General features: G+C 35.1%; 1 non-coding gene and 1 pseudogene across 1 annotated transcript; both read left to right on the plus strand.

The window, feature by feature from the left end:
• Nucleotides 1-4,106, plus strand: LOC129252914 (tigger transposable element-derived protein 4-like; annotated as a pseudogene).
• Nucleotides 4,107-4,652: 546 nt separating this feature from the next.
• On the plus strand, nt 4,653-4,746 carry Trnay-gua (transfer RNA tyrosine (anticodon GUA)). Its single transcript has 2 exons — nt 4,653-4,689; nt 4,711-4,746. It is a non-coding gene; the product is annotated as a tRNA-Tyr (tRNA).
• Nucleotides 4,747-18,727: the final 13,981 nt, after the last annotated feature.

An 18,727-nucleotide genomic window follows, 5' to 3' on the forward strand; every position in this document is an offset into this window, starting at 1 on the left:
ATGGTAGCAGCTAATATGAAAGGCACAAAAAAAAAAGAAAGAAATTGCTCAATATTGGAAAGTCATAAAAACCCAGATGGTTTAAAGGGGTCAAATCATTACCTATCGATTATGCTAACAATCGTAAAGCTTTGATGACATCAGAACTTTTTGAAAAATTGCTTCGAGATTGGGATCGTGATCTGGTGAAGAAGAAGAAAAAGATTTTATTGTTGGTTGATAATTGCCCGGCACATCCAAATGTTACTGATTTAAAGTCTATAACACGTGCTTTCCTTCCGCCGAATACAAAATCCGTACTACAGCCAATGGATCAGGGCACTCAAAATGAATTTTAGAAAAAAACTTGTGCTCAAAATGATTAATAGTCTTGCTGCTAATGACAACAACCCTTCTACAAAAATAACGATGCTAGATGCAATTCTTAACTGTTTCAGACATGCAGGCTTCATTGAAAGACACAACGGTTTACCTAATCAAATATCAGAACATGAATTTGATGAAGAAGATGATGTCCCTTTATCTTTGTGGTCACGAAATCTGAACTCAGATTCTTTAGCAGCACCAGCAATGTGGAAAGATTATCCTGACATCGATAGCGCTCTCCTCACATCCGAAGAACCCACCGATGACAATATGGTACAGAACATTAATGCTAAGGAACAACTTGAAAGTGACGGCGCACAGTGGGAGAAATGGTCAATCTAGCGGCGCTTTCTAAATAGCTTCTTAAATACAATGAAAAAGTACATTACTTTATTCTAAAAATATGTGTTAATTATTTATTTCTATGTGTTTATGTTTTATTATATTAGAAAAAAAAAACACTTCAGAGTCGGAGCTCTCAGAATTACTGCCGTCAGGTAGATCATTTATATGTAAAAGAAGGTTTTTGACCTCATCATCTATTTCAATATGATTTTTGGAGTACTTGGAGGTGCTTTTAGACTTAGATGTAATAATAAGATCTGAAGAAACTAAAAGAGTGAGTATTAAGTCTTCCCTTGTATTCAGCCTTGAGTTTTTTCGCGTATGGTTCAGTCTATAACTGCGAAAATCTTTATTTCATGCCTCAAGTGCCTCTTCTGACATTATTCCTATTGGTAGTGAAACTTTTTCAATAATATCTGCTCCGTGTATTAATATTTTATGTACAGATGGGTGCATATAAAACCAAGGATATTCGGAAACAAATAATTCTGCTGTATTCCAAGCATATATGCGAAAAGCCTCTATATTAACTGCATACCCACATGCCATAGTACGCAAAATTATACCAAGCCTTTTTATAAGTTCTACTTTTACGGACGTTACTGTAGAGGCAATTTTAGCTTCTGGAAAAATATTCTTGCAGTATTCCCAGTGTTTGTATTGCCTGATCCTTTCGTGGGAATGCCCACCAATATACCCATTTTTTCTTTTAGCTCAAGCTGAATCTTTCTTTTGGTTTGCTGAGCGATTTCTTTATTTTCTTCACGAATTTGCTAATTTTGTATGGGTATTTTATAGGCGATATGAATTATACTCTCAAAGTACCGTATCCAAGCATGAAGTGTTGACAATCCGTACTCATACGAGTGCTCCTGTGGTTGTCTCAATTGAACATTATTTAGATTATTCATCAATTTTGGTGTTGCTCCACAAATTCCACAGGCCAGCGATGATGAGCCCGCTAAAGTGTTAAAAACTTTCCCATCAATCATTGTTAAATGGAATTCATGTACTACTTCGAAAAAACTCAACTTTGTCGGAACAATGCTTACAATTTGCTTTTTAATATTATCTATCTCAACCTTAACTAACTCCGCTGACTCTTTTTCAAAAATTATTTTAATGGGTCTGCAGAACCGAGTTGAAGAAGACCTGTTATTTTGCCATAGAACAACGTCTCCTTTTTTAATTTGTAAAGGCACAATACCGTTGCCAACCAGTTTTCCCAATCCGTTTTTCCCAAAACTTTTTTCCCAATGCTTACTTTTCCCAAAGGCAAATGTTCCCAAATTTTTTCATCCAAACTGTTTTTCCCAAGACTTTTTTCCCAAAAGTCATTTTTCCCAAAACTTTTGTTTCCAATAAAATAAATTCTTTAGAGGAGTTCTACGCAAAAATACGGTGGATTGCGTAGCCGGAGTCGGATTGATGAGGGTTATTTTTTTGAAGCGCGGCCGAAGGCCGCCAAGGCGAAAAGGAGTTCTACGCAAAAATACGGTGGATTGCGTAGCCGGAGTTGGACTGATGAGGGTTATTTTTTTGAAGCGCGGCCGAAGGCCGCCCACGCGAAAAGGAGTTCTACGCAAAAAAAAAACAAGTTTGGGAAAAATAGGATTTTAATTGAATTGGGAAAAATGGTTTTGGGAAAATTGGTTTGGGAGTTATTTTATTGGGAACAAAAGTTTTGGGAAAAATGACTTTTGGGAAAAATGGATTGGGAAAAGTGTACGGTAACCGCACAATACATACAGCAAATAAATACTCATCAGTTATTTCACAATCAGAAGCACTAAAACGTTGACGGTAAGTGGAGTGACCACTGCTGCCGTCACAGCCCCATATAAATATTGCTTTTATGCTGTCATTAATATTGTCTACAGTCAAAACACCTTCAAACGATTTTGAAAATCCTTGTACTATACGTGCAACAGTATGGTCTACAAGACTTTGCAGGGCAACTTCCGCTGAAAGTTCAGTTATGTGTATGTCACTGGGGTAACACTATGTTTTAGCCTTAAGTAAAATATCGTAGCTTGGATAAATATTGCAGTTTCATTCTTTGGCACCATATTGCATTATTTTGTGCGACCTTTTTGAGTATCCGCCATTTATATAAAGAGATAAAGCTTCCTCAGGTGTATACGGAATTGGGGTTTTTTGTTCAGAGTTTGCAGACTTAAGCATTTTCGAAGCAGTCGAACTTTCTGCAAATAATTTTGAAACAACCTGTGAAGCATTTCTTTTTCCAGCTTTGTAAAGACTTACGCTTGCCGCTACCATTAACTCTTGGTTAGTTGTTTCGTTAACAATTGATGCAATTTTGTTTTTTTTGAGTTTTCATTGTACACTTTGAAAAAGGTTTTTGTATACGGTGATCAACAGTTGGCTTAGAGAAAATTATATTTTCATCCATTATTTCGCTCTTCGAACACTGACATAACCCTATGACATTCTTTCCACTTTTCTACAAGTTTGCTTATGAAATTTCTTAATTGTTTTTGAATTTTGCGAGTTTGCTCTTCACCATTCTTTGAGCGATCAATGACGTTAGAAAATATATGATTTTCAACCATTAGACATTTTTTTGTTGGTACTGGTTCACTGTGCCATATTAATAAAAGGGTGCGTTTAGACTCTGCCATAGTATCTAAAAAAGGAAAAAAATCAGTAACTTGCAAATACTTGCAGCCAATTTTTTGACAAGACGTAGACCACAACATATTTTAACAAATTATATAAACATTGAATCGAATCCTATCGAATCCACCACACTTATTTTCTACGGAACATTGGATTACATATATATAAACACTTTGACATAGGATAATTTCTTTTTCCAGTGCAAAGATCTAAAACATATATTAACAGACCACAATGACTTTTTTTATTTAACACATACCAAATTATAATAATTAAGTCGCAAATCTTATTAAAAAATTTTATATTTAAGTTTTTCAGTTCAACAAAATTGCACTTAAAAATAGGTAAATAGTAATTATTGCACTTGTTAAAACATGTGTTAAATTCGAAAGCTCACAGATATGTGAATATTTGGAACAAAACAAAAACGAAACCAGAAAAGGCCCCGTTAGGAAATAAATTTTCAATAAAACAAACAAAATTTGGAGAATTCTGAATTTAAAAATTTTGCTAAAGCGCCGCTAGATTGACCATTTCTCCCACTGTGCGGCGAAGAGGAAGTCGAGGAAGATCCATTACCTACCGCAGAAGAGGCATTAAAAGCTGCAGAATTATTATCCCGATTTGTTAACAGCAATATTGAAAACGATAATTTGACTATGGCGATGTCTTCTATACACAATAGTATTAGAGACTATTTTTACAATAAAATGGAAAACCAAAAGCAGACAAAAATTACAGATTATATTCATTAAAAAATACATTTGTATGTGTATAACGTGTGCGTAATAAACGTGCAATTTTGATTTCATTAGTTAAATACTACGTTTTTCCATTAAAATACATACATACATATTTACGCAAAAATGTTTTTGGTTTTTACAAAATGCTTTGTATGACCTCCGCTTATTATGACGTGTTTGTCGGTTCCCTTCGATGCCATTATAAATGGATTCCACTGTAATTTACCACTTAGTTTGTCAATATGGTAGCGAGTTTGATAGGCGAAAATATATTTAGTTGCGTTCATATATGTATGTATGTATACATTTTGATAGCTACCGAAAAAATTACGAATTTAATAAAATCACGTTTTTGCAGCCGATAAGAAATGCAACTACAAGAAAATGCGAGCAAACATATGTGTGCACATAAAAGCAAAAGTCATATGAAAGCAGAAAAAGGTATATAGTACATAACATACACTTATACTATATATACATACTTACGCACACACTTGTACATACTTATTCACTAGTGTATCACGCCGCATAAACCAGATACGAGCAGGTTTAACGCAACCTTCGATAGCTCAGTTGGTAGAGCGGTGGACTGTAGAAAGATAAATGCTATGTAGAAATCCATAGGTCGCTGGTTCAAATCCGGCTCGAAGGAATGTCACTTCGTCAATTTGTGATCAACTTTTTTTTTAATCCATATCTACTTTACTGAAAAGAAATTGTTATGCTGTTAGCGTGGAGTAATGGCTTTTGGTAAAGTGAAGATTAGCATCAAAAATAATTCACAGGGCTATTTTTATACGATAGTCCACTTGTGTACTAAACGAAAGAGCTTTATGGGACAAACCAACTTCATAATTTTTCTTCTAAAATGGCTACATAATATTTTCTTGAATTTAAAATTGAGTTTTGAACATGAAAGTAAAAACACGAATCTACAAAACAATTGCAAAGCCGATATTGACTTATGGAGCAGAAGCTCGTGCAGGAAACATCCAAACGAAACAGAGCCATACCTGGAAAAACTGGACCATATAAGAAACGAGGTGATAAGAACATAGACAGGAGTGACCGATATTGTAAAATGCATAAGTGCCCGAAGACGAGCATGGAACGAACATGTGACACGAGCCCCTAGCAATCGGTTGATAAAAATAGCTCGAGATGGAATACCAGAAGGAAGAAGACAACCAGGAAGATCACCCAAAACCATGGGCAGAAAGTTGGATATCTACCTCAGCAGAAAATCAATCACAACAATGGAATGAGATTTATGCATTATATTGTACAGGAATGTACAACAACTTATGTGTAATAGCCCTAAATATTAAAATGAATTTATGTATATAATCTAATGTATAAATATCTCTGTAGTTGTTAAAGAAGAAGAAGAAAATTGAGTTTCTTAAAGGAAATAATTTTATTTCTAGATTTATAGATTTTATTTCTTTGTTGTCGCAATTGTTTATTTTTATACACATTCCAAAATTTAAAAGATGTCTTAAAGTAAGTTGAGAAGTTTCCATTACGAATTAAATAATTTTAATGCGGGGAAAATAACAGTCTTTGCAAACAATAATGCACAAAGATTTAGACTTATTTCCCTACAAAATTCAAATGGTTAACAAACTGAATGCAGCAGGCTTGCCGATTCGCTTGGAATTTTGCCAGAAGATCCTGCAAATGGTGGAAGAAGACCAAAACATGTTAAACTGCCTTTTCATGTCTGATGAGGCCCATCATTTTTACCGATTGAAAAAAAATGTCATCTCGATGTGCTTGATGGCTGTGAGAAGTTTTGAAGAGATATTCGCGAGCTACGGCAAACGCGTAACTCCCGAAACTTTCACGGTGGTTCTCTTATGACCTGGGGTGCTTTTACCTATTTGTTTTATTTCGTATAAGATGAACGCAGACAATTACGTAGAAGTCTTGAATATTAATTTATTGAATATTGCTGAAAAAATTCACCGTGACTCTTGTACGTATCAGCAGGGCAATGCTCCAATTCACAGCGCTAAGCGAACAAAGAAGTTTTTTGCGTCGAAAAATGTTCTTGTGCTGAAGTTGCCCGCAGTAAGTCCAGATCTAAATCCAATGGAGAACGTCTGGAGTATTCTTAGAAAGAAAATTTATAAATGCGGACAAAAATGGTTTAGCCTATTGCAAAAATCTATTCAATAGGAATGGGCAAAAATCGTTCTTAGTGTCATTCACTCACTCGTATATTCGATGCCACAACGACTAGTATCAGTTACAATGAATAACGGAAGACAGACAAGCTATAAGAAATACTACATTAATATTATTTGATATTTTTTTCTTCAGATTTAGTTTAATATTAGTTTGGTCCCACTTATCTACTTTCTTTTACACCCTTAAAAATTATTAAATTTTACAATAAAATGCTGAATTTTAGGTATTTTTAAAACTAAGATAAAAAAATGAAAAACATTTTTACTATTCATTTTTTATGGTTTTTATTAATATTGGAAAAGTAATATATAAAAAAAAATTAATAAAAACAATGATAAAAAAATCGTGGAATTACAGGCCGGCGGAGTGGGGACTATATAAAAAACGGTGCTCCATTGTTGACATGATTCCAACCCTTGTAGTGATTTAAAACAAACAAATTTAAAAAAATTCTTCATTAGTTTGGCTGTCGCTATCGGATAACGCCTAATCAAAAAAACAAAAAACATTCACAAAATTGCGTCAACTTAAAAAAAAAATTTGTTTACCCTCTCTTTTTTACCTTTTCAAATTTTTTAAAAATACTTCAAACTTAAATTTTTCAAAATCCGAGGCAGGTGCGATGGACAGATGTATAATAAAAAATTCTTATCAACATCAAAGCGATCGGTCAAGTAGAACTTGAGATATCATGACGACCATCACAAAAAAAGTAGTCTTGAGAAAATTGCGTTTGAAGTTTGAGCAACAATTCCAATAGAGTAACTCAGATCACACAATTTACTATTCATTCTGGATTAATCGGCGATACATTACCAGGTATATATTATAGAAGTATAAAGTATATGTATAAATATAGAATAAATAAAGTTTGTGTGGCATACAAAAGATTTTCTGGCAAGAACGAGTCCTCAAGTCGCCCGATAACATCTGCCGTTCTTTGTGCGATTCGCTCCACTCGGCCGGCTTAGACGCCACGTCACAAAATCCGCTGTATCTCCGAAAATAATTCGCATTTTGAAAAATCCGTGAAGGACATATTTTTGAAGGTCTAAACTTTGAAAATATGCAAAAAAATGGATTTTTTCAAATTTCTATACCAGAATATCCCCTTAAATCGTTTAACATATTTTATTCTTAATTTTTCTCTTCCCTTAAGATAGCAGTCTGGTCAAATACTCATATTTTCAAGATATTTTTTAGGAATTTTTTTTTTAAGAAAATAAAATGCGATCGTTTTGATTTTATAGTATGTTATTACTGACTTCAAATAGTATACAAATATGACATATTTTTTTGTAGTAGTGTGGCGAAGCGTGGAAAGTAAGCGTCTTAAAAAAAAGATAAGTGGCTTGTCAACAGGATTTTGACTCTTCAGGACATCTGAAACGAAGAAGTTAAACTGATTATTATTCTGTAGGCTTGCTATTCTGACAGGTGCTACTTTTGTTTCTTTTCAGCCCTAATTGTTATTTAAAAAAAAAAATTTCTCATTGTCTGGTTTATTTATTACAATACAAAAAACATGTTTTGTTCAGTGTTCTTATAGCTATTTCGCTTAATGTGTAACACTTATTGCACTAGAAAAATTTTTGATCATAACTGTATGCGAAAATAATAACGGTTATACTTCACATGGCAATGATCTTTCAGCGCAAAAAAATTAGATAACTGCAGTCAAACCTGTATTAATGCATTATAGATACGCAAAAATAAACCCAAGAAAAAAAATGATCAAAAACTTCAAAAATAGCTCTTAACGATAAATTTTCATAAAGTTTTGGTAGTCTTTTTACCTTTAACGGAGGCTTTAAAATTTATTTTTTTACTGCAATCAACAGATATATGTATTATAGGAGATTATGCCCTTAATATTTTGTAGCGAAATTCAAAGTGATTTCGGAGTTACAGGCCTGTCTATCGTCCCTCGTGTACTGTCTACCTTCTGAAGACTTTGAAACACGTTTTCTCAAAACCATGTTTTTTAAAATGGCGTGCAAGATTAAAAAAAAACAACGAAAGTTATCGTTTCAAACCGATAATCTATATACAGATAATTAAAATGCGCAACTAATTAACTAACAAAATAGAAAAAAAAAAACTTGTTTCTCAATAATTAATTGTGTGTTCATTTTTTCATATTTTTATACAAGAGTAGCTATTATATGAAAAAAACTCCGTTTTTTGAAGCCACTGATAAGAAGCCCTCCTTAAGGAGCAAGTACTAATTTACTTTACTAAATTTAAAATTCAATTATTTAATTTATTAATTAAAATTTGTTATTTAATATATTTATTAATATTTATAGGTTTAACTAGACTATTTCCTTATTTTAATTGTATAATTAAAATAAATTTATAAAATATAAAATAATTATAACTAAATTTGCTTATTTTATTATTAATTAATAGTCATGCGATAGAAAGCGACCAAAAAACGAGGTCTCTAGGAAACATGTAAATGCATTAAGCAAAAACATTGTAACTTTCAAAAAAAATTATTTTCTCATTTTAAATATGATTTCAACATAAAATGTATACTCATAAAATACAAAAGCGAAAAAATATATACGAAAAAAAAAATATCATAAAAATAATTTGAAAATGCTCATACAGTACAAATTTATTCCAAAAAAAAATTCATATAGAAGAAAAAATTAGCAAATATAAATCAATACCACGATGGAGAAAGTAATGAGGTGGCGCCTATCGTGGTGCGTTATTTTTCTCTCTGCGAATTTCACATCAGCAATTTTTTGTGACGTCACACTAGTCAAATTGGTGTCATTTTTGATTTGTATTTTTTTTATTTTATAGCCTCGGAGTTTTAGTTCTTTCTTCTTAATATTTTTCTAGCCTCTTCTAATTAAAATGAGATTTTTATAAGTATGCAAAATATAAATTTTTTTTAATTAGTTCACTTTTAAATTAGTTACTTCTTTTATCATCTGGTCTTATTGGCGGCAATTGCGATTATTGTTAGTGTTGGTGATTATTCGTGTGTTATTTGTGTGCGGCATTCCTTCGCTTGATATAGTACTTTATATTGTTTTCCAAATTTGTTTATCTTCTTCTACTTCGAGCAGCCGAAGTTTTACCTAGTTTTGAATATAAAAAAAATCTAAAATTCACATTTTCTAAATAAATGTTTTATAGTTATGTCCAATAGATTGAATTGAAAAACAGAGTTTCAATTGTCCTTGCATTTAAAATTCAAGTCAAGAGAATTTCTTAAAGAAAGGGCCGACAGACACTTTTTTGCTTTATTTGAGGTTATGTAATAAAATGTAGTACTCCTTTTTCTAAAAACTCGTTATGGTGTCTTCAGTATTATTTGGTACTTTTTTGTGTGTTTTTAAATTTAATTACACCTCTATGGCTTTAACTCGTATTCAGTAAATTCAAAGGCTTTTTTAATTCATAAAAAGGTTCTAAATGTTAAGAAAGGTTGAGAGAAGAATATCGAATATTCTTGCATATCCTCAAAAGCAGCAAAAAATGAGATTTAGACTTTCAAAGCATAAAATTTTATACGACTCAACAAATAGAAAATCAAGTCAAGAAGGCCAGTATAGTCTTCTACGCCTGTAAATCTATGTTCGGCCAAAAATGGGGTCTGAAGCCACGTGTCGTACTTCGGATGTACAACTTAGTGGTTCTGCCAATTTTGAGATACGGTTGCCTAGTTTGGTAGGGAGCTCTTTAGAAGGGCTACAACATCACTAAACTAGAGAGAGTGCAGAGAGCTACATGTGTTGGCATCACTGGTGCTTTTAGAACATGTCCCACTGCTGCCCTCAACGTCATTATGCACTTACTTCCCGTGGATCTGCAAGTTAAATCCATTGCTGCTCAGAGCGTTATTAGTTTTAGGGAGATTGCCTTCTGGGGGCACCTTCCTGTAGGACATAGTAGCATCTTGAAGCAGATCTCCCCTTTCTTCTCTGTACTTCGCACTGATCTCTCCATCTGCAAACTGGGTTTTGAAGGTTGTTCTAGGGCTATCTTTCCGAGCAGGCAAGATTGGAAAGAGGAGAGAGTCGGCACGGATATAGGTACCTCTGTTTTCACTGACGGATCCTAGATAGAATCTGGAGTGGGAGCGGGAGTGTTCTCTAAATCAGCCAATATTTCGGTCTCCTTTAAACTGTCGTAAACGAGCAGCATCTTTCAAGCAGAGGTCTTCGCGATCCTGCAAACATACAAAATGCTTAGGGATCGCTGTTGGGGAGGAAAAAATAATATTTTTTCCTATAGTCAAGTTGCGATCAACGCCCTGTCGTCGCCGTATTGCAGCTCTCTTCTGGTAAACTCCTGTAAGGAAGAACCCTTTCTAGACTTTTGTTTTAAGTTATATAATTTTTTTAACTTACAGTTTTGGTAGCTCCAAATCAAAAAAAGACACAAACACCAAATTGGAGAAATTTTGCATTTTGTGTATCAAAAGCACTAAATTTATTGCGAAGAGCAAAGGGTGGGCGAAACTGCACAATTAGACTATTGTGAGGTCACGCACTCTCTAATAGGCGCAATCTTGTTTCTATCATTCTTGTATCAACAACCCTTGTCAGGTTTGCAAAAACGATGCCAATTCCCTTAAAATTAAACTGAGCTTCCAAATCACCCCATCGGACGGTTTATAATGTTCCAAATGGCGTCGCATGTCAATCATATTTGACACTTGTGAAATAGGCAGCTGCAATATACAAACAGGCAAGCAATGGGGCGTGCAAGGGTTAAACTAAAAAATTTTCGTCCCTCAAAACAATTTTTTTATTTAGTAAAAAAGTTATTCGGAAACAAAATTGGAAGATTAATTTTGTACATCGAAAGATTTGAGGGAATGGAATGAGATTATTGACTTTGGCGTGTGATAAAAAAAGGCGTTTATTAACGAAATTTGTCGAACTAGACTATACCTTCCATATAAAAGCACGTTCTCGTACTTTGTATGAAAGGAACTGCGTCACGCGTCATATACAGCTACATTTATACACATACTCGTATTTAATATTGTTATTAAAACATTGGAAATGAATATAATATATAAGTTAGCATTTTCCCATAACACAACAAGTTTGTGTAGAATTGCCGTAAATGCAATACTCGTATGTCTTCACTAATCTAATACCATTTAATACCCACTTACGTACGTCACATGTATGTATGTAAATATATTTGCATGAATGTACATATGTATGTATGCACGTATGTATGAATGTACGTATGTATATATGTATGTACATCGAAGCACTCAGCCTTGAACGTGAAGTGTCACTGAAATAGCCAAGATTTTTTAATTGAAAAATAATCGCACGAATCAGCTAACGTTACGTCATTCGATGATAGCTTGCCAAACTAGTTTCCTGCATGGCTCGTAATAACAGTTGTTATAGATAAAAAAGCGAAGTATCAAATGCAGAATATTTTGGTAAACAATATAACTAACGAGTTTCATATTTGCAGCGAAGTCAATGTTCTTGTAAGAGTGTCTTAACTAAAAATTAAAGTTTCTGAATTTGGTGGGGGAAATTATTCTAATTTTCTTTCATTAATCATTTTATACATAAGTATACGAGGGTCTTTTGAACAGTCAGTGCGAAAATAAAAACTACTTAATTGTTAGGGGTAAAAATTTTTTTATTTTTCGACATAGTCTCCTTTTAGGATTATACAAATACCGAATAAAGGATTCATTCATTTATGCAATCACTTCCCCGTGTGAATAAAATATTTTTTCCGCCAGCCATTTCTTCAAATTGGGGAACAAATAGTCCGAGAGATTCGAAGTCTGCATAATAGGGGGGATATGAAACGAATTGGAATCCCAAAAAAAAAGTGCGTGTAGCGAAAGAAATGAAACTTTCAAGGCAGAAAAAGAAAGAGGGAGAGACCCGAGAGAGAATGAAAGAGAAAGAGAGAGAATGAGAGAGAGAATGAGAGAGAGAGAGAGAGAGAGAGAGAGAGAGAGAGAGAGAAAGAATATATATCTAAATAAATTCACAACATTTGCAGAGAATACAAATAGACAAAATTTACAAAAAACGAGCAAGGGTCGACCGGTGTAGGTAAACGCCGGACACAAACCGTGGCAACAACGCGCACTACTCCGAGCTTTTATTATCCGCACAAACGCAGCGATTCCAGGACAGCAGCAACGGCACAAATTACCACAAGGCAATACCAATAAATCCGACGCCGCAATGGATAGCACTTTATAGTACGCACAAGCACTAGTCAGGAAACGGAAATGAGCGCCAAAACTCAAATTTGGACCAAAAAACGCCCCAAACAGTAGGCACCAAAAATATATTTCCTAAAAGTTTGCACCAACAAACAAGCGCCAAAAAGTAGGCATTATTATTTCTTACTAGAAATTAGCAACCACAAGGAAACACTCAGGAAAAATAGCCTAAAGTGGGTTTAAGATATATATAAGGTATAGCTTTCTCTCTCCTTTTCCTCTAAGTTATATATTTTTTCCTTCTCGCGGAACGAAAATGCCCAAAACGTTGCATGGCCTTGAACATTTACTCTCCATTCTCGCTAGTCCATCGGCGCCTAAGAAGTTTCACTTCAAAAATGGTTTGATGAAGAGTGTTAAGTCAATCCGAACAAAACCTCCATAGTCTTGTTTAAGAAAAAACGGAAATTGGATGAACTTAGTCTTCCACCACTGAAAGGTGTGCCACCTGGTCTTTCCGATAAAGTTAAATATTCAAGAGTAATCTTCGAAGCTAACTTGGGAAACACACGTTTCACTGAAGATGAATCGCGGATTAAGCATTTTTCAGCATTGCCGCAAAGCTTTTGGTAAAACCTGGGGTCTGAAACCTGCTGTGGTCCTATGGATATGCACACAACTTATCAGACCAATCATCACTTACAACTCTGTGGTCTGGTGGCGACGGAACATGGTTAAGTCCACACTCTGGGAACGGTAGGAGATGGAGCGGGAAACAAATTGGAGTTTTCAGTCACAGTCAGGCAGTATTGATGGCTCTGGAGAACGCGAAGCAAACCTGGAAGATTGTTCAAGAATGTAAGAAGAAGCTTAATTCTGTCGCAAGATACTAGTGCCAGCTGTCGAGTGAGACCTGAAAACGTGTTCAGCAGCAGCGGTACCCAATTGCGCACAGGAGTAAGGCAAGGATGTGTGCTGTCTCCAGGGTGCGCTTGTTTAACCTGGTACTGGATCTAATATCTAATAATGGGACAAGCTTCCAGCAGGTTTAAATTTCAAATCGCCAAAATAAAGATGAAGTCTATCCACAGGAGCTCCACTTTGACAAATATGCGGAGAAGTAGAACAATTTTGTTATCTCGGGAGTGTCGTCAATAACGACGGCGGCTCGGCAGCTGATACACCTAACCGAAAATCGAAAGGCCGTGCAGTGTTTGGTATGTTGAACAAGTTCTCGAGACGCACGAAACTAAAAATATTCCAGTTCAGTGTTAAGTCAGTTGTCTGATATGGATGCGAGACTTGGAATACGCCTATGTGCGACATAAATGACCTACAAGTTTCTATCAGCCACAGCCTTCGTAGGATAATGTACGTTTTTTGGCCTACCACTGTCTCCAACTACAGACTTTGGGCTTTGACAAAACAAACTGCTGTCCACCTAGAAATTCGGCAGCGGAAGTGGAAATGGATTGGCCATACATACATGTTTTTGCCTAATGGAGACATCTCTAAAGCACCTCTAGACTGAAACCCACTAGAAAGTCGCAGATGCGGCAGACCATCGAACACTTGAAGGCGACTAGTCGAAACAGAAGCGCTACAAGCAGGAGGCCGCTCTTGGTGGCAAGTGAAGCTACTAGGATTCGTTAGGCTTATCTATTCATATTTTTTATTTGGTCTCTCTTTTGTGTGGTATTTCGATTCTTTTCAATAACTTCAAATATCCTGCTCGGCATTTAATCAAATAACTTTTGCACTACTTCAGTGCCCCTGTTTTTATGGAATACTGCTGATTTACTTTCATATTTCCGCTTTCTCTTTCATCTTATCGCACTTTGAGTTGGTTGCTGAAAATTGTATCCCCTTTCTTGAGTGGCCCCCAATTTTCTCAGACCTCAATATCCCGGAGAGCAGTTTCATTGGTATTCAAAAGTAAGCATCCCAGGAACGGAACGGGATATATAAACATCTGTAAACAGTTTTCTCATTACCTAACCATTTGAGTTATGACATTCTCCCAGTAAATTATCAGTTACAGGCGAATAAATACATATAACTAAAAATTAGTGCTCAATAAAAAAAAGTACAGCTATTTTCATGCGGAATTATGTGCTTATGAATTGCGTGGAAAAATAATTAACTGATTGAAAATTCAAAGCTCGAAATAAGTTAACTGCATCAATTATTGAACATTTGAAAATTCACACTCGGTTGATTTCGATAATAACTGGTGAACTAAATGAAATTAATTAGGTTTGTTTTTTACTGTAGTATGCGCTAATCAGCATCGAAAAAATTTAATTGAAAATATCTGCACTATTATTTATAGTTATATTTTGTTAACTTTAGTTGAGTAGAGAATTTTTAGTTGGTTGCTTTTTACACATAATTCTTTGTTTTAACGCTTATTATTATCACTAATTTTGATATAATCGCGCACTTTTTAAAAATATATAATTGCAATTATTCCTTTATTGTTAGTGAAAAGCAATGCATTAAAAATTAAATTTGGAAAACCTTACTAATGTAATGTAATTAAGGTTCAATGACTGCTGATAGATATAAAACACAGGGTGGCCCATCTACAAGCTTATTTCGTTTTTGTTCTCATTCTTCTCACAGTTGTTGTTGACTTTACACTATAAACTAACAATTGCAAGATGTATGAACACGACGGGCAACATCAAACGAGAATTCCCACTGATGAAGCAACAAAAGTCGCCCTATATGAAGTCGGTCCAATAAAACTCTGTTGAAAGGAAGTGGGCAGTATTGAAAATAGTGAGTTAAAGCAATTTAATGAGGTATAATCCATGATGGAACGAATAATGAGATGGCGCCTATCGTGATCCCGTTACTTTGCTATCAGCGAATTTGACAACGAGTTAGGTGATTTTAGCTGCAGTATGGCCAGATTACCATTTTCGTAACTTGATTATCATTTTTTTTTTTGTTATTTAGTTTCGTAGTTTTAGTTCTTTCTTCATGAAATTTTTGTAGCCTGTTCTAATTAAAATGTAATGTTTTTAATTTTGTAAAATATACATTTTTTAATAATTAGTTAAATAATTCACTCAGTTTTATTTACCTTAACTTTTTTTAACATCTGGTGGCATTGCCGGCGATTGCAGGTGTTGTTGGTGTGTTTCTGCTTTCGGCAGTCAAATCTCTCTCGCTACTGCAGTGTTGCCTAGCTTTGGATATAAAAACGCACTAAAATGTCCATTTAAAGAAAATAAAACACCAAATTTTTATTGAATCACTTAAAGAACTTTGTATGCGTGACAAATTGTCTTTAGAATGTGCGTTTTTTTTTAAATAAATGTGTTATGCCTATGTACAATTTAATTTATGAGTTTTTTTGTTAAGCTAGACTCATTTGTTAAGGGAACGACTTATTTGCTATATTTGAGGTTATGTAACTAGATAAGGTACTCTTTTTGTAAAAATGTCAGTATGGTTTCTTTAGTGTTTTCTGGTATTTTGTGGCTTATTTTTTACATGAATACACCTCTTGATGTCCTATGTCCCACTAAGGACTGATGGCCGGAAGAAACGATCCAACCTCTATGGTTTTAATTTGCATTCAGTAACTTCAAACGCCTTTTAAAATGTGTAAAAAGGTTTTCAATCTTAAGAAGAGTAGAGAGAGGGACATTTAATATTCTTGCATAACCTTAAAAGGAGCAAAAAATTAAATTCACTTTTTCAAAATATCAAATTTTATAAGAACCAACTAATTTTCATTAGTACTAAAATCTTCTCAAAGTGGCCTTCTTTTGTATAATAATACAGTTTTTTTTTAACTTAAAGTTTCGGTAGCTTTAAATTAAAAAACAAGAAACACACACGAAACTTGAAAATTTTCTCATTTTCGGTATAAAAACGCACTAAATTTATTGCGAAGAGCAAATGGTGTGGCTATACTGCACAACTCGGAAAAATGTGATGCCACGCACTCTCTGATGGGCACAGTCTTCTTTCTATCATTGGTATAATCATATTAGCTAGCAGCGAATCTTGTTCGATAACTTTGTTGTTGCCGTCACATACAAATATTGTGTCAACTGAGCAGAGCGCAGATATAGCGAGAAGAGAAGCGATGGATTAAAGGTCCCTTTTGTAATTAGAATAGGAGAACTAAAAAGTTCTATTTCCATGCACCCGACCTGCAAAAACCACACCCCAAATCGGTTACATTTTATATTTACTTACAGTTGCGCCACTTTGTTTAGTTTTTTTTTGTGTATCCAGCAGTTAGACGTTTCGCTTCTTTCAATGTGTTGGCGGTATTACAAAAACTTACAAAAACAATATTTCCTTATTTTTTTGTTTGCGCTAATATTGGTTTTGTAATTTATTGTTTTGAGTGTAAAAAACAGGTCACCATCAAATCGCAAGAAAAACATTAAATACTTATGTCAGTCTATTGCTAAAAAAATTGAAAATTTTGAATTGTTTTTAGCTATGTGTGAGACTTTAAGTTATGTGGTGTTTGTAGGAGTATAAACTATATTTTTATATAAAAATTAAGATAAGAAATAAATAGCCAAAACTTTGCAATACAAGAGAAATTATCACTTCCCAGGCTGATAATCTGCAGTAACATTGCAAAAGTTTATTTTTTTTTGTCGGGACAACTAGCAAGTGCAGCACTCAGACATTAATTAAGTCCGTTGTACTACACTTGGATTCCTTTTAATTTTCTTTAAATCCACCCGATCTCCGAAGAAATGTAAGTAGATCTTGTGGTACCAAGGAGCCAAGATGGTCGCTTCTTAACACATCAGTGCCAAAAACCTCAAACCTGATTTGAGTGAAGGCGGGGCAGACGCACAGGAAGAGGTCCGCCGTCTCATCCTCCTCTTCACAAACTGAGCAGAGTACACTGTCTGAGATGCCCAACCTTTCCATATGCTTCGCCCACAGAAAGTGGTCCGTCATCAGTCCAACCAGCCGTCTGCACTCCCCTCTGCTTAATGACAGAAGGGTTTGCGACAGTCGATCGGACATGACAGGTAACATCAGTTTAGTCCTGACTCACACTAGAGAGAGCCTACTCATCCAGACCACTGATGCATAGGTGATAATGGGTCTTATCATAGCCGTGTAGATCCATAGGACCTTGATAGGGGAAATACTCCACATTTCCCAAAGACTCCTTTGCACTGCCAGAAGGCTGTCAGTGCTTTGGATGTTTTTGTTTCAACGAGTGATTTCCATAGGAGCTTACTATCGAGGATTACTCCAAGATATTTATTTTCCTTGGATAGCTGGATTGTGACTCCTTTTAGCTTAGACAGAACGAGTCCATCAAGCTTTCTCCTTCTGGTGAAGAGGACAATACCAGTCTTGGCGGGATTTGTCGATAGCCCATTCGCACAGCACCAATTGTCAATCCGATCCAGAGTTTTTTGTGATATTTCAAAGGGCTAGAAAGAAGTACAGGGTTTTTGACATTAGATTTAACTGATTAGGTAATGAAGAAAAGTGGTGTTAAATACGAAACAAATTCTCTAATAAGTTGGGACCCTCGTTAGAGCAATCACTTCCATTTCAAATAGCATAAGGCTGGACATATTGCAAGCAGTTGTACAATACCACGTAGTCCACAGAAAAGCTCAGGCGGAAGGAAGTAACAGACGCTGGAGAAAAACATTGAGCATCGTAAAGGGAAACAACAGGCCAAGGCTGATTCCCTACCTCGGCGACCTGGTGATATCAAGTGTAAGGACTGTACCGAGGTCGAGAGATGAGAGCGTATAGTTAACACCAAATCAATGCACTTGGAAGCCGATTATAAGTGTAAACTAAATGCTATAAGGAAAAGTCAATTGAGTGATGCTGACCTGAAAAAAATTACAAAAGCGAAAGCCGCTGGAAAGAGATCATCCAAAACTGAAATGGCGAAAGAAAGTCCTATGACTAAGGCATATTCGGTACAGTGGAATAGCCTTAAAGTCATTGATGGATATCTGCACCGGGCATGGGAAATCGAAGACGGAAACCATTCGCGTAATCTGATTATATATAGTTCCTAAATCCTAAGCAACGGTTTTACTGGGTAAATTGCTGTATGGATTCAGAATTGCGCGCGATGTATGGCAACGAGAGGTTCAAAAGAAAGAAATCGTGGAAGATTGCAACAATAGAACGCCAGCAGGGACCATCTTTGGAAGCAATTTCAGGCATCCGGCTGCTTTATCGTTTGGAAAAGGTGCCGCTCCTGCATATACGGCCTGATCTACTATCG

This window comes from Anastrepha obliqua, chromosome 1 (assembly GCF_027943255.1).
Source record: "Anastrepha obliqua isolate idAnaObli1 chromosome 1, idAnaObli1_1.0, whole genome shotgun sequence".
NCBI classification, from domain to species: domain Eukaryota; kingdom Metazoa; phylum Arthropoda; class Insecta; order Diptera; family Tephritidae; genus Anastrepha; species Anastrepha obliqua.